This window comes from Erpetoichthys calabaricus, chromosome 11 (genome assembly GCF_900747795.2).
Source record: "Erpetoichthys calabaricus chromosome 11, fErpCal1.3, whole genome shotgun sequence".
Taxonomy (NCBI): domain Eukaryota; kingdom Metazoa; phylum Chordata; class Cladistia; order Polypteriformes; family Polypteridae; genus Erpetoichthys; species Erpetoichthys calabaricus.
This window is the reverse complement of record NC_041404.2, coordinates 14365425-14379912: the sequence shown is the minus strand read 5'-3', so window position 1 is coordinate 14379912 and position 14488 is coordinate 14365425.

The following is a 14488-nucleotide window of genomic DNA, read 5'->3' as shown; positions in this document are numbered from 1 at the left end:
AATGACACCATTGTGAAGACAGTTTAATGACTCTTCCTCTCGGACTGAAGCCCAAGTCACACTAGGGTGACTGTCTCCTGACATACAAAAAAAATCAAGAGGTGATTTATATTGATGATTTATATCAGAAAGTTCAAACCTTATTGTTACATTTGGGTCTCAAAGTCAATGGATCCCTTCTCTGCACACACACAAGATGGTCCCTGCTTTTCTGTGCCCACAGGTCTAGGGAGGAAGCAATAAATGAGACGGCTCATAACAAGAAGAATAATCAAAAAGAGAATAACTCACAAAAATGAACTTGTTTTGAATACGAGTCCAGTTCACTGAGTCCTGCTGTATCAAAATTAAAACATGCAAAAGCAAAGAAAGACAATCACAATTCAAAATGCAAGTAAGTATTTGAGGAACCTCTATCCATTCAGTGAACCCATCCCATCCAGCCAGAGCATTAACATTGGGCACAAGGTAGGAACCAACCCTGGAAAGAATTGCCAATCTGCTCACACTCTGGACAATCTGGAATCATTAGTTAACGTAACACGCATTTATGGGATATGGGATTAAACTGGATTAAACAGGCAAAATATCATTGAGGACCTGGGGAGGCCATCAAGATTCTGTATATACAGTGACCAGCCCAGTCTTCTGGAGTTGTGAGCCAACAGCGCAAACTTCTGTGCCATCAGTGATAAATATAATGACACAAATATGTTCAAATGAATCCATCCATCCATCATTGAACCTATTATATCCAGTTCAGAGTCACGGGAGGAGAAACCACCATGGCAGCATCAGACATAAGGCAGAAACAAAGTCTGGAGAGGGTCAGTGTTAGAGCTGTCTGTTGTACTTTGGATTGTGGGAGGAAAAACACTCAAATGAAGGGAGAAAATGCAGACTGCATTCAGGACTGAGGAGCTGTGAGGCAGCAGAACCAGCAATTGTGCTACTGTTCCTTCCTAAATGAGAAACAGAGTGATACATACTATAATGAAATATTCAGCAAGACTAACTTCAATATACTGAAAATGTACAATAGCATTTCCTTTGGAAATCCTGAACCACATCCTTTACTGAAGGAAAGCTCTGAAATGAGATGCTCCCAAATTTGTGTCTGCTGTTAGAGTCTACCACATTAGCTGATTTTATCATACTCCTGTACAAAACCAAAATGGGGTAATTCAAGAATGCCTACAGTACGTTACATACTCTGTGTAAACATACAAAGCCTAAAATGGTTGTTGGGTGACCACCTAGTTATACCAAAACATGTTCTTGTTATAGAACTGTTTGGCCCTATCAATTAGATACAACGAGGAGCTGTCCAGGCCATTAGGCATATGACTCCTCCAACAGTGATGGCTTTGAATCTCCTTCTTCTTTTTTCGGCTGCTCCCAGATCATCTTCTTCCATATCTTCCTGTCCTTTACATCTTGTTCTGTTACACCCATCACCTGCATGTCCTCTCTCACCACATCCATAAATCTTCTCTTAGGCCTTCGTCTTTTTCTCTTGCCTGACAGCTCTATCTTTAACATCCTTTTCCCAATATACCCAGCATCTCTCCTCTGCACATGTCCAAACCAACACAGTCTCGTCTCTCTGACTTTGTTTCTCAGCCGTCCAACCTGAGCTGACCCTCTATCGTACTCATTTTTAATCCTGTCCATTCTCATCACATCCAATGCAAATCTTTAACTCTGCCACCTCCAGCTCTGTCTCCTGCTTTCTGGTCAGTGCCACCGTCTCCAACCCATATAACATAGCTGGTCTCACTACCATCCTGTAGACCTTCCCTTTCTCTCTTGCTGATACCTGTCTGTCACAAATCACTCCTGACACTCTTCACCATCCATTCCATCCTGGCTGCACTCTCTTCTTCACCTCTCTTCCACAATCCCAGTTACTCTGTACTGGTAATCCCAAGTATTTAAACTCAAAACAGTGATGGCTTCGAATGAGCACATAAAAAAGACGAGTGCCAACAGATTATGTGTGTTCCATTTGGAGAGAGAATAGGCAAAACTGAAGGTATAAGTGATTGAGAAGGATTAGGGGCACCAGACATGGATAACAGAAGCTTGCCCAACCCACGCCCAGCTTTATAATGCTGTGTGCTCAGCATGGCCAGGATTAGGACTGGATTAAGCAGGCTCAGAAATGAATGTATAGATGGATTTTTAGAGACAACCATAATAAATCAAGATAACCCACCACTCAAACTGTATCCATCCAATGGTTGCCCTATGTCTGGAAATGCAACATTGATTAAATGGACCAGTGGAGGGTGGTTTTGCCTGTGCCAAGTAACAGATGATGCCCCTAGTTGGCAGACTGTAATAGGGGTGCTGAAACAAGTGTATCAGAATGCTTAACTTTTCGTGAGTGAGGTCTAACTCCACAACCAAGTAGAAAATGAAATGAATGGGTTAAGGAAGACAATGACAAGACCCTGGAGGACAGGAAGGACACATTAATAGGTTCATGGATCCATAAACAATATAGGCTAGCGCTGGCAATGAAATGGCCATGCTCTGTGATGGAAGATTAAGAAAGCCCTGAAAGGGTTTGAGGAACATCTTAACATAATAGTCTCCTCAGGCACCAAGGGTTACTCCACTCAAATATCCGTGGAAATAATTCTTTTTGAATTGAGATCCACCACAATCTAAACTTCAACAACCATGGAATGCATGAGAATCACCCTGGGCTGGCAAGCCTGTACTTCAGTGTGGACACCTTACTGAATCCATGGCGCTGTGCTTTAGGACTACCTGAGGGCAAATGGGAAACCAATGCACTATTTGGCTGGGGGAGGGACCCAATACAATATATTGTTTAGTCCATCTTGTGATTTGCTTTTCTTTAGATCATAAATCATTATGAAGACTGGAACACCATGTTTAAGGTGACGTCTCCACAGCCTCATAGCATGGAAAATTGAGAATATTTAGGCTTTAAATGTTTAAATTGTAGCACACATTTTCATATTTCAAATATTTGATTCAACTCTTCTTATTATGAACTTCTACCTAATGAAGTAAATTGTTACATTTATTATGAATGCACCGAATTAGAGCAGCTTACACTAATTCAGAATTTTTTATTTATTAATTTAATTGGACCATTGATTAAACTATTACTATTAAGTAGTTTTCACACTCTAACTTTGTGTCTCAGAGGTCTTTTCTATGATTGCTAATGAAGACTCTAAATTGTGTCAATGAATGCGAGTGATTGCGCCAATGGACTGACACCCAGTCCAGGATTGGTTTTTGCCATAAACCAATGTTCTCATGATAACTATGATAGTTTTTGTCTACCATGATTCTGTATGGTTAAGCAGATTTATTAATAGATAGATAGATAGATAGATAGATAGATAGATAGATGGATGGATGGATGGATGGATGGATGGATGGATGGATGGATGGATGGATGGATGGATGGATGGATAGATAGATAGATAGATAGATAGATAGATAGATAGATAGATAGATAGATAGATAGATAGATAGATAGATAGATAGACTTATAAGTTACAAGGACAAAATGGTGTCCAAATCTTTTCATCTGAAGTTTCTTGCTTAGGGTCATCAAGAGGGATTGAACTGACAGCTTTGTGCTTTGTCTAATTCCTTCATAATTAGGCCACACCTCACCCCAGGTGAGAACCAGTGATCAATGTCTGTGAATAAGACAGAGACAGCCCTTGATGGACAGTGGATGAGCACAGAATGCTTGTAGATTTTAACTCACATCAGTGTGGTACCAAATGCAGGAATGGTGGCTACTTGCTGCCATATCCACAGCACCTAAAGGCAGCAGCTGGCGAGCTGTGATGGCACTAACAGTTGGTTGATATTTTTTGAGCAGGCCGCTCTATGGCAGGATGCGCTCACTGAAGGCTGTCTTCTGATTCGATGATGACAGCAAAGTCTGGTTTTGATGATGAGGCTTTGCTTTCTGTTTGGCCACAAGTGGAAATTTCTTCTGAGAATTGCTTCCTCACAGGTACATTTTGGGTCAGAGAAACGGCATGTAAAGGAAACAAGGAGAGCTGAGCCAGCACTTAACAGCACCCCTTGTCCAATTTTGTCATCTAAAGCGTGCGTCTTCCAGTGATGGTGACTGAAATGCACCACAATAGATGATTCACCAAATATTTAAAAAAAGCGATGGTAGGGGAACATCAATGTAGTTCCTGTGCTCAATGACTCCTTTCTTCTTCTTCCCAGGAAGATTAACAAAAAAGCCTTGGTGTTGCCATTAATTTCTGAAATAAAGGTTACAGCAGCCAATCTCAAAGCTAAAGTGAATACTCGGATTACCCTGAGAGAACTACAAATTAGACCTGGGGAAGTCGGATGCAAATGTCAAAGCAGATTTTCCTTTAACAGAGAGGTTTAGCTACTGTGCTGTCCAGTTGTTGTCTCCCATGTCACAAAGAGGGGTGTGATAATACTGGCCAAAATCTCAAAATGGGGCGGGGGGTCTAAAAGGGGGCACTATGAAGCATTCTGGCGTAACCTTGCTGGAATATTTTATTAACTGTCCAGAATCTGCCTATTGAGGTAAATTGAGAAAAAGGACACAGAGAAGCTGGTGTGCAGCCAGGACCGTAGGTGGAGATCATTGTTTTGGTTGGCTGACACCAGCTACATTATGAAGAGGTCACATGGAGAGGCAAGCACCAGACTCACCAGATGTACATTCAACTTTTACGGCACTAAATACTCTGTAAACTATGGTTTAATGTGCTAAATTCAGGGTTTTGCATGCCATTTTTTGGCATTTACAAGATTTCATCCTGTCTCAAATGGTTATTAATTTATGGTACCGCTATTTCTTGAACCTGCTTAAAGAAACATTCCACCCAAAAATTATATTTTTTTGTCTGTTATTTACCCTGTTTTGTTTGTAGTGATGGTTAAGACAAATTTTCAATCTTATGTTTTTATGGGGAGTGGAGATAACAAAGTTCCTTACACAATAGGCTTCTATAAGGACCAATGCTGAACAAACAACATTAAAATGTTCATGAAAAAAAATCTCAGTTTACTTGTGCTTCATAATCCATGTGTAAGATATTCAGTCGTATGCTCACAACATCCCCAAACATGTGTTTAGGCTAAAACATCATGAAATAAACCACTTCTGGAAAATCCTCTCATGAATGGCTGGGGAGCCCATGCAAACATGAATGGTCTTTTGAATTTTTGATCCACACGCCCCCCTCATTCATTGGTTAGGAGTCCTTCCCAGTAACAACTCCTTCATTGGCTACCATGATACCTCATGTCATATCAACATTGCAGAAAGGTGAAAAATTTAGGAAAGAAAAGCAAGTGAAAACATCATCAGTTGGAAACTACACATCCTATTTGTGCACATCCAGGGTGCTTCAACAAGTGGGTCACTGGTGCAGTTTCACAAATTGACATTGAAAGAACCAGATATAGTATATGGTGCTGTTGAATTAATGATGAACGAATGAGGGGAGAAGCAGGTCTTCAATTCAAAATCTCCAGCTCGTTTGAGTGTGCTCCTTAGCTGTTGAAAAGAAGATTTTCCAGAAGTGGATTATTTAACAATATTTTGGCAAAAATATGTGTGTGTGAGACCTTGTGAGCATGCAACTGGATATCTGATACAGTAATCCCTCCTCCATTGCGGGGGTTGCGTTCCAGAGCCACCCGCGAAATAAGAAAATCCGCGAAGTAGAAACCATATGTTTATATGGTTATTTTTATATTGTCATGCTTGGGTCACAGATTTGCGCAGAAACACAGGAGGTTGTAGAGAGACAGGAACGTTATTCAAACACTGCAAACAAACATTTGTCTCTTTTTCAAAAGTTTAAACTGTGCTCCATGACAAGACAGAGATGACAGTTCCGTCTCACAATTAAAAGAATGCAAACATATCTTCCTCTTCAAAGAAGTGCGCATCAGGAGCAGATAATGTCAGAGAGATAGAGAAAAGCAAACAAATCAATAGGGCTGTTTGGCTTCTAAGTATGCGAAGCACCGCAGCACAAAGCTGTTGAAGGCGGCAGCTCACACCCCCTCCGTCAGGAGCAGGGAGAGAGAGAGAGAGAGAGAGAAAAACAAACAGTGAAAAATCAATACGTGCCCTTTGAGCTTTTAAGTATGCGAAGCACTGTGCAGCATGTCGCTTCACGAAGTAGCTGCACACAGAAGGTAGCAACGTAAAGATAATCTTTCAGCATTTTCAGACGAGCGTCCGTATCGTCTTGGTGTGCGAACAGCACCCCTGCTCGATCCCCATACGTCAGGATCACAGATAGTCAGCACAAGAGTGAGAGAAAAGTAAGCAATCTAGCTTCTCAGCCATCTGCCAATAGCGTCCCTTGTATGAAATCAACTGGGCAAACCAACTGAGGAAGCATGTACCAGAAATTAAAAGACCCATTGTCCGCAGAAATCCGCGAACCAGCAAAAAATCTGCGATATATATTTAAATATGCTTACATATAAAATCCACGATGGAGTGAAACCGTGAAAGGCACAGCGCGATATAGCGAGGGATTACTGTATATGGATTATGTGACATGAGAAAACTGAAATTTGTATGGATGTTTTGCCACTGTTTGCTGTTTGTTTAGCCTTGGTCTTCATAGATGCCTGTTGTGTCAATAACTTTGTAATATTCATTCTCCATAAAAACCGTGATATTCATTTTTTTCTCAGCTATTACTATAAACAACACAGGGTAAAAACAAATGTAATTTTTGGGTGAAGTACTCCATTAACTCAATCTCAGGACTGCAGGTAGCTGAAGGAGGGACAGAAGTGAAGCAGAAACCAACACAGGATGGGAAGCCAGTCCATGGCAGGACACACTCACATAGTCACTCAAATTGGGTCAAGTCAGAGTCACCAATTAGCCTTACCAGGATGAAGGGGTGGAATCCCACCTGAACGAGACATGAGAACATTGGTCACATTCACTCATGTGCATTAGGCCAATAAGGACTCAAATCACCTAATCTGCCTGTATCATGACTCCTCCCCTGACTCCTGTTTTTTTTCTCCTTATGTTTATATTTTATTTAATTGCATATGTAAATTATTTGCTTGTGAAAGGTTCATCCTTACTTTTGATTGCTTCCAGTCATCACCATTTTTGCCACAGTAACCATTTTGCATCTGTGGTTGGCTGGGATTGGCTCCAGCAGACCCCCGTGACCCTGTGTTGGGATTCAGCGGGTTGGAAATGGATGGATGGATGGATGGTTGCCACAGAGAGCATTCCTGAAGGTTGTGCAAATTGCGTCATAGGCACGGCGGTGTAAACGGTGGCATGACTGAGCCGTAATTATCTGAGGCTGATGGACTCTTTTTTGCCTTTTTTTTGACTCCACAGCTCCTAAAGTATTGCTTCCATTATTGATTACGGTTCCTGGGTACAATTTGGTGTTGACATTGTTTCTTTCTCTCTGTCTCTCAGCTTTCTGGTTATAATCTCCTGCCTGTCTTAATGACTCATCACCTGGCCATTCCATTCAATTTGGAGAAGTGTTGGAATTGGAGAAGTATTGGAATACGTTGAAGGCCGGAAATGCAGAAATGGATGTAAATTAACAAATGAAATGAAGTCGACCAGACAAAGCATGAAACATCTTGGGTTCACACTGTCTGCAATGAAATAAAAGTCAAAGTACAGTGGTGTGAAAAACTATTTGCCCCCTTCCTGATTTCTTATTCTTTTGCATGTTTGTCACACAAAATGTTTCTGATCATCAAACACATTTAACCATTAGTCAAATATAACACAAGTAAACACAAAATGCAGTTTTTAAATGATGGTTTTTATTATTTAGGGAGAAAAAAAATCCAAACCTACATGGCCCTGTGTGAAAAAGTAATTGCCCCCTTGTTAAAAAATAACCTAACTATGGTGTATCACACCTGAGTTCAATTTCCGTAGCCACCCCCAGGCCTGATTACTGCCACACCTGTTTCAATCAAGAAATCACTTAAATAGGAGCTGCCTGACACAGAGAAGTAGACCAAAAGCACCTCAAAAGCTAGACATCATGCCAAGATCCAAAGAAATTCAGGAACAAATGAGAACAGAAGTAATTGAGATCTATCAGTCTGGTAAAGGTTATAAAGCCATTTCTAAAGCTTTGGGACTCCAGCGAACCACAGTGAGAGCCATTATCCACAAATGGAAAAAACATGGAACAGTGGTGAACCTTCCCAGGAGTGGCCGGCCGACCAAAATTACCCCAAGAGCGCAGAGACGACTCATCCGAGAGGTCACAAAAGACCCCAGGACAACGTCTAAAGAACTGCAGGCCTCACTTGCCTGAATTAAGCTCAGTGTTCACGACTCCACCATAAGAAAGAGACTGGGCAAAAACGGCCTGCATGGCAGATGTCCAAGACGGAAACCACTGTTAAGCAAAAAGAACATTAGGGCTCGTCTCAATTTTGCTAAGAAACATCTCAATGATTGCCAAGACTTTTGGGAAAATACCTTGTGGACTGATGAGTCAAAAGTTGAACTTTTTGGAAGGCAAATGTCCCGTTACATCTGGCGTAAAAGGAACACAGCATTTCAGAAAAAGAACATCATACCAACAGTAAAATATGGTGGTGGTAGTGTGATGGTCTGGGGTTGTTTTGCTGCTTCAGGACCTGGAAGGCTTGCTGTGATAGATGGAACCATGAATTCTACTGTCTACCAAAAAATCCTGAAGGAGAATGTCCGGCCATCTGTTCGTCAACTCAAGCTGAAGCGATCTTGGGTGCTGCAACAGGACAATGACCCAAAACACACCAGCAAATCCACCTCTGAATGGCTGAAGAAAAACAAAATGAAGACTTTGGAGTGGCCTAGTCAAAGTCCTGACCTGAATCCAATTGAGATGCTATGGCATGACCTTAAAAAGGCGGTTCATGCTAGAAAACCCTCAAATAAAGCTGAATTACAACAGTTTTGCAAAGATGAGTGGGCCAAAATTCCTCCAGAGCGCTGTAAAAGACTCATTGCAAGTTATCGCAAACGCTTGATTGCAGTTATTGCTGCTAAGGGTGGCCCAACCAGTTATTAGGTTCAGGGGGCAATTACTTTTTCACACAGGGCCATGTAGGTTTGGATTTTTTTTTCTCCCTAAATAATAAAAACCACCATTTACAAACTGCATTTTGTGTTTACTTGTGTTATATTTGACTAATGGTTAAATGTGTTTGATGATCAGAAACATTTTGTGTGACAAACATGCAAAAGAATAAGAAATCAGGAAGGGGGCAAATAGTTTTTCACACCACTGTATATTTAAGAATTGCTGCATTTTTTGTTCTTCATTTTCATTTTCCATACAGTCCCTACTTTTTCTGATTTGGAGTTGTGGAATCTAGTCTCCTGGAGCTGTGAGGCAGCAGTGCTAATCACTGTGGCACTTTGTTCCCTCATCCTGTGATGGGCTGGCACCCTGTTCTGGGTTTGTTCCTGCCTTGCACCCTGTGATAGCTGCGATAAACTCCAGCAGACCTCTGCAACCCTGTTCAGGACAAAGCAGGTTAGAAAATGGCTAGCTGACTTTGTTCCCTGATTTGCACTACAGTCATTTGATATGTTCGGTAAAGCGCTGTGTGATCCTGCTTATCATGAAAGGTGCTATATAAATTAAGACTGATAAAAATGAATCTGGTTTCCTTGTAACTCAGGTGGCTTCATCCTAATAAAGATACTGCAACTAGCCATTTTGTCCATGAAATCAATCAGACACTTTGCACTCCCAATACTGATCTCCTATACTTTCTGAGATGATTCTGTAGTAAAAATCCATCCATCCATCCATCCATTGTCCAACCCGCTGAATCCAAACACAGGGGGTCTGCTGGAGCCAATCCCAGCCAACACAGGGCACAAGGCAGGAACCAATCCCGGGCAGGGTGCCAACCCACCGCAGGACACACACAAACACACCCACACACCAAGCACACACTAGGGCCAATTTAGAATCGCCAATCCACCTAACCTGCATGTCTTTGGAACGTGGGAGGAAACCGGAGCGCCCGGAGGAAACCCACGCAGATACGGGGAGAACATGCAGACTCCACGCAGGGAGGACCCGGGAATCGAACCCAGGTCCCCAGGTCTCCCAACTGCGAGGCAGCAGCGCTACCCACTGCGCCACCGTGCCGCCCTAGTAAAAATCCTTTTAAATAAAATCAAGTTCCCACTTGATTCTATTTAAGTCAAATATGCTGCGTCTAGGCCAGGGAGTTAGAGAAAGAGGTGGTCAATGTTCAGACACAGAAGCCCTGTAAGCCAGATACTAAAGAAATAACCCAGCCATGGCTTCAGTTCATGTGGTAAACATATGGAAGAACAAAGACATCACCGTAGGCACAGAGCACACATATCGAGTTATTGGGAGTTCCTGCTGGCTTAGGCCAAAGATAACATGCTGAATGGTGGCCTGTCCTGTAAAGGAGCTCTCGGGGACTGAAATAACACTTGGGCCAGATCTGAAAGCTAAGGCTTGGCTATCTTATGACTTTTCTCTTTATTTTTGCTTCAATCTTGCAATCGGACTCTTATTAAGTTATCTTTCTCTTATTCCCCTTTAACAGCTGTCACTTCTCACTGTGATGTGGAAGGCACTTCCCAGACCTGTGAGTCTCCATGGGGTTTGTCAAGTCACACTAGTCACATACACAAACAGCCCACTTGGAAGCCACAAGAGCCACTTCCTGAAAAGGGTGCTTTCAGTGCTGTCAGAAGTAGGTTCTAAAGTTTGATCTTCTCATGGAGGGAGAGGGGCCACCTGTCTCACATTCACTGTCACATCAAGACCCGTATGCAGGCAGAATGTTTCAGTAATTAAATTTAAGAAACAATTCAGAACATATTAGACAGCGGGCTGTTGGCCAAATGGAGGAATGTGAAATTGCTGTTTATTGGACAATAAATCTGTATCTTTATGATCAGCTGCTGTATACAATAATGGCCATTCATCTAAAACAAGACAAATGGACAGGATAAGGATAAATGTCCTCTCTACCCACTATAAGCACATCAACATCTCTCAATGTGCAGAAGTACTCTAAAGATGAGGATTCTCTGGATTCCTCCAGAGAAGAGTGGGAGGTTGAGCTTTTAGTTTATGGACTGAGCCATCGATACGATGGATCTCGTCATCGGTGTGTAGTCTTGTGGGAGTGTAGGCCAATTTGGGATTTGCAGGTTTTGCCGCAGACGTCACAGGTAAAAACACCACTGGCTGGCTGTCTTGCTGCTTCTTTCCTTTGCATCCTCCTTGCTTCCAGTTGTGCAAGTCTGCTCATCTCGAAGTGCTGGACACCTTCATGACAGATTCGTCGCCAGGTGGACTGGTTCAGAGCAAGTTGATAAAATTGTATCGTAAGACCACACGTCTTCAGGTTGGCTTTGAGAGCGTCCTTATATTGGAGTAAAGGACGCCCGACTGAGTGATGGCCATTTGACAATTGTCCAAAGAAGGTTTGTTTTGGGATCCGAGTATCTGCCGTGTGCACCACATGTCCTGCCCACCGCAGCTATGCAGCTTTGATGACTGCCTCAATGCCATGCATACCACTTTTAAGCAGCACCTCTGTATTTGGGACCATGTCTTGCCAATTCACATGAATGATTCTGCAGAGACAGCGTAGATGGAACTGGTCTAGCTTCTTCAGATTGCGGCGATATAGTGTCCACGTTTCACATCCATATAATAAAGTCGTTAGGACAATGGCTCTACATACTGCCAGTTTTATTGGACAATGTAACTCCATGTTCATTCCAGAGGCGATTCTGAAGTTTACCAAAAGATGCCCTGGCTTTGGCGAGTCTTGCAGAAATATCGTGGTCATTGCCTGCACAACTGCTCAGGACACCACCTAGGTAAGTAAACTTGTCTACATATACAAGTGCTGTCCCATCAACAGTCACTGCTTGTTGTTGGAGGTGACTACTGGAAGATGCCTGAATCATGACTTCTGTCTTTTTGAGACTGACAGTGAGACCAAAATGTTTGGCTGCACTGGCAAAGCGATTCATCAAGCCCTGTAGGTCATCCAGAGAATGAGCCATGAGAGCACAATCATCAGCAAATAGGAGGTCACGTATGATAGCATTAAGGACTGTGGACTTGGCCCGTAAGCGGATAAGACTGAAGATGTCACCATCTGTTCTGAACTGCACTTGGAATACCAATGTTGCAATCTTTGAAAGCTATACACAGCATAAATGAGAAGAAGATGCTGAACAGGAGTGGGGCAAGCATGCAGCCCTGCTTCGTGCCATTGAAGACCATAAATTCCTGTGACATTTTGCCATCCTCAGTGATGCAAGTTTTCATGCCATCATGAAATGAAGAGACAATATTCAGCAGAATTGTGGGACAGCCAATTTTATGCAGAATGAACCAAAGTCCTTTTCTATTTACAGAATCAAAGGCTTTGGTGAGATCAATAAACACAGCCATCAGATCTTTGTTTTGTTCACGGCACTTCTCCTGAAGCTGTCTTGCAGCAAATATCATGTCCATGGTGCTATGCCCAGGACGGAAGCCACTCTGGCTCTCAGGCAGTATGCCATTTTTCGGACACGTGCGTGTATAACCTGTTCATGATCACGCGTACAAGTATTTTGCCAGGGATAGATAATAGAGCTATGCCTCGATGATCATCACATATTGAGTGATCCCCTTTACGTTTGAATACATGAACTATCTGTGCATCCTTAAAATGTTGTGGTACTGTCTCCTGTCCCCAGATCTGCACAAACAGTTGTGTTAGTTTGCGTGCTAGCTGATGGCCCCCATACTTAAAACACTTCTTGAACGAGACCGTTTACTCCTGGCGCCTTTCCAGATGCCATGCATTTGATGGCATGTAAGACTTCATGCTCAGATGGGGGTATACCAAGGTTGTCAGCTATCTGCCACTGTGGTATTTCAGCTATCTCACACTCTCATCAAACAAGGATTCTTGGTTTAATACTGATTGAAAGTGTTCGGCCCAACATTCCAGGATCTTGTTCCAATCCATGATCAGTGAAATGCCATCTTTGGATCGCACAGGTACATTGCCAGAGTCACGTGGTCCATACACGGCTTTCAGGCCGTCGTAGAATGCCTTCATGTCATGATGATTTGCTGCCGCTTGAAGTTCCATAGCTTTAGCTGCCCACCACTGTTCCTTCATTAAACAAAGATGGGCTTGGGCCCCTTTTCTTGCAGCAGCATATGCCTGTCTTTTGTCAGTGCAATGTTTGTTATTGATCCAGAGTAGATGTGTGGCATGCATTCTATAACAGCACACAGGCTTCAGAATCCTGTTCATCAAACCAGTCTTTGTTGCCCGTTTTACGAAAACCAACCACGTCTGCAGCACAGCTATACACCGTGTTCATAAACTGGTCCCAGTCACCACAGCCTTTACCAGTGTCAGCCAACTTGGACGTAAGTTCTAATTGTAACTTCAGCTGTGTTTCTGGGTTCTTAAGTGAAGCCACGTTTAATTTCCTCACTGCTGTTACACAACGCTGTCTGCGCGGTAGGCGGATCGACAAGAGGACGGAACAACATACTAGTCTATGGTCTGACCAGCGATCACGATTCCTTGTTTTATGCTTGTTTGTTTGCTGGAAGACTGTGTTCGTAACCACCAATTCATGTTTAGCACACAACTCCAGTAACAGTGTGCCGTTTGAGTTCTCGTTACCAACACCATGGCGCCCAAGTACACTTTTCCAGGTCTTATAGTCACAGCCTACACATGCATTGAAGTCTCCAAGCACAAACGGCTTTTTCTTAAATGGGACAGAAGAAATGGTTTTAGTCAGCTCTGCGTAGAATACTTCTTTGTCTTCATTAATTGCTGTCATTGTTGGTGCATAAATGGACAGCAATGTGGTTGCCCCCCTTAAGGCAGATCGATTGTCATGGACATCAGGCAAGTTGAGATGACAACTGGTGAAGCAGACAGCTTCATAGCTATGGATTGTTTAATAGCAAAACCAACTCCACTCTGTCTAGGTATGCCTTCTGGTTGTCCAATGCAGTAAAAGGTATATCCACCTCTAGCTTCTGCGAACTGTGAATAACCAGAAATACGTGTTTCGCTGAGTGCAGCAATATCGACATTGTATCGAGATAGCTCTCTGGCAATTATTGCTGTCTTTCGCTCATGACTATCTGTGCTGTCGAGAAGGGTACGGACATTCCATGAGGCCAAATGAAGTGTTGGCCGCTCTTGGCGATTATTCTTACTCTTGCTCAGGTTTCGACCACAAACTGGATATCCAACTGGTCGCGGTCTACCAGTAGGAGGAGATGGAAATAGTATTTGTTTGAGGAATCTTTTCTATCTTCGCCTTCTTCTCGAAGAGAACAGTGCTATCCCTAAATAGGGCTGCTCTGCCACTCATGCAGGACACGGACGTTGCAGTAGTTACAGGTCTACAATGAGCGGCCATCAC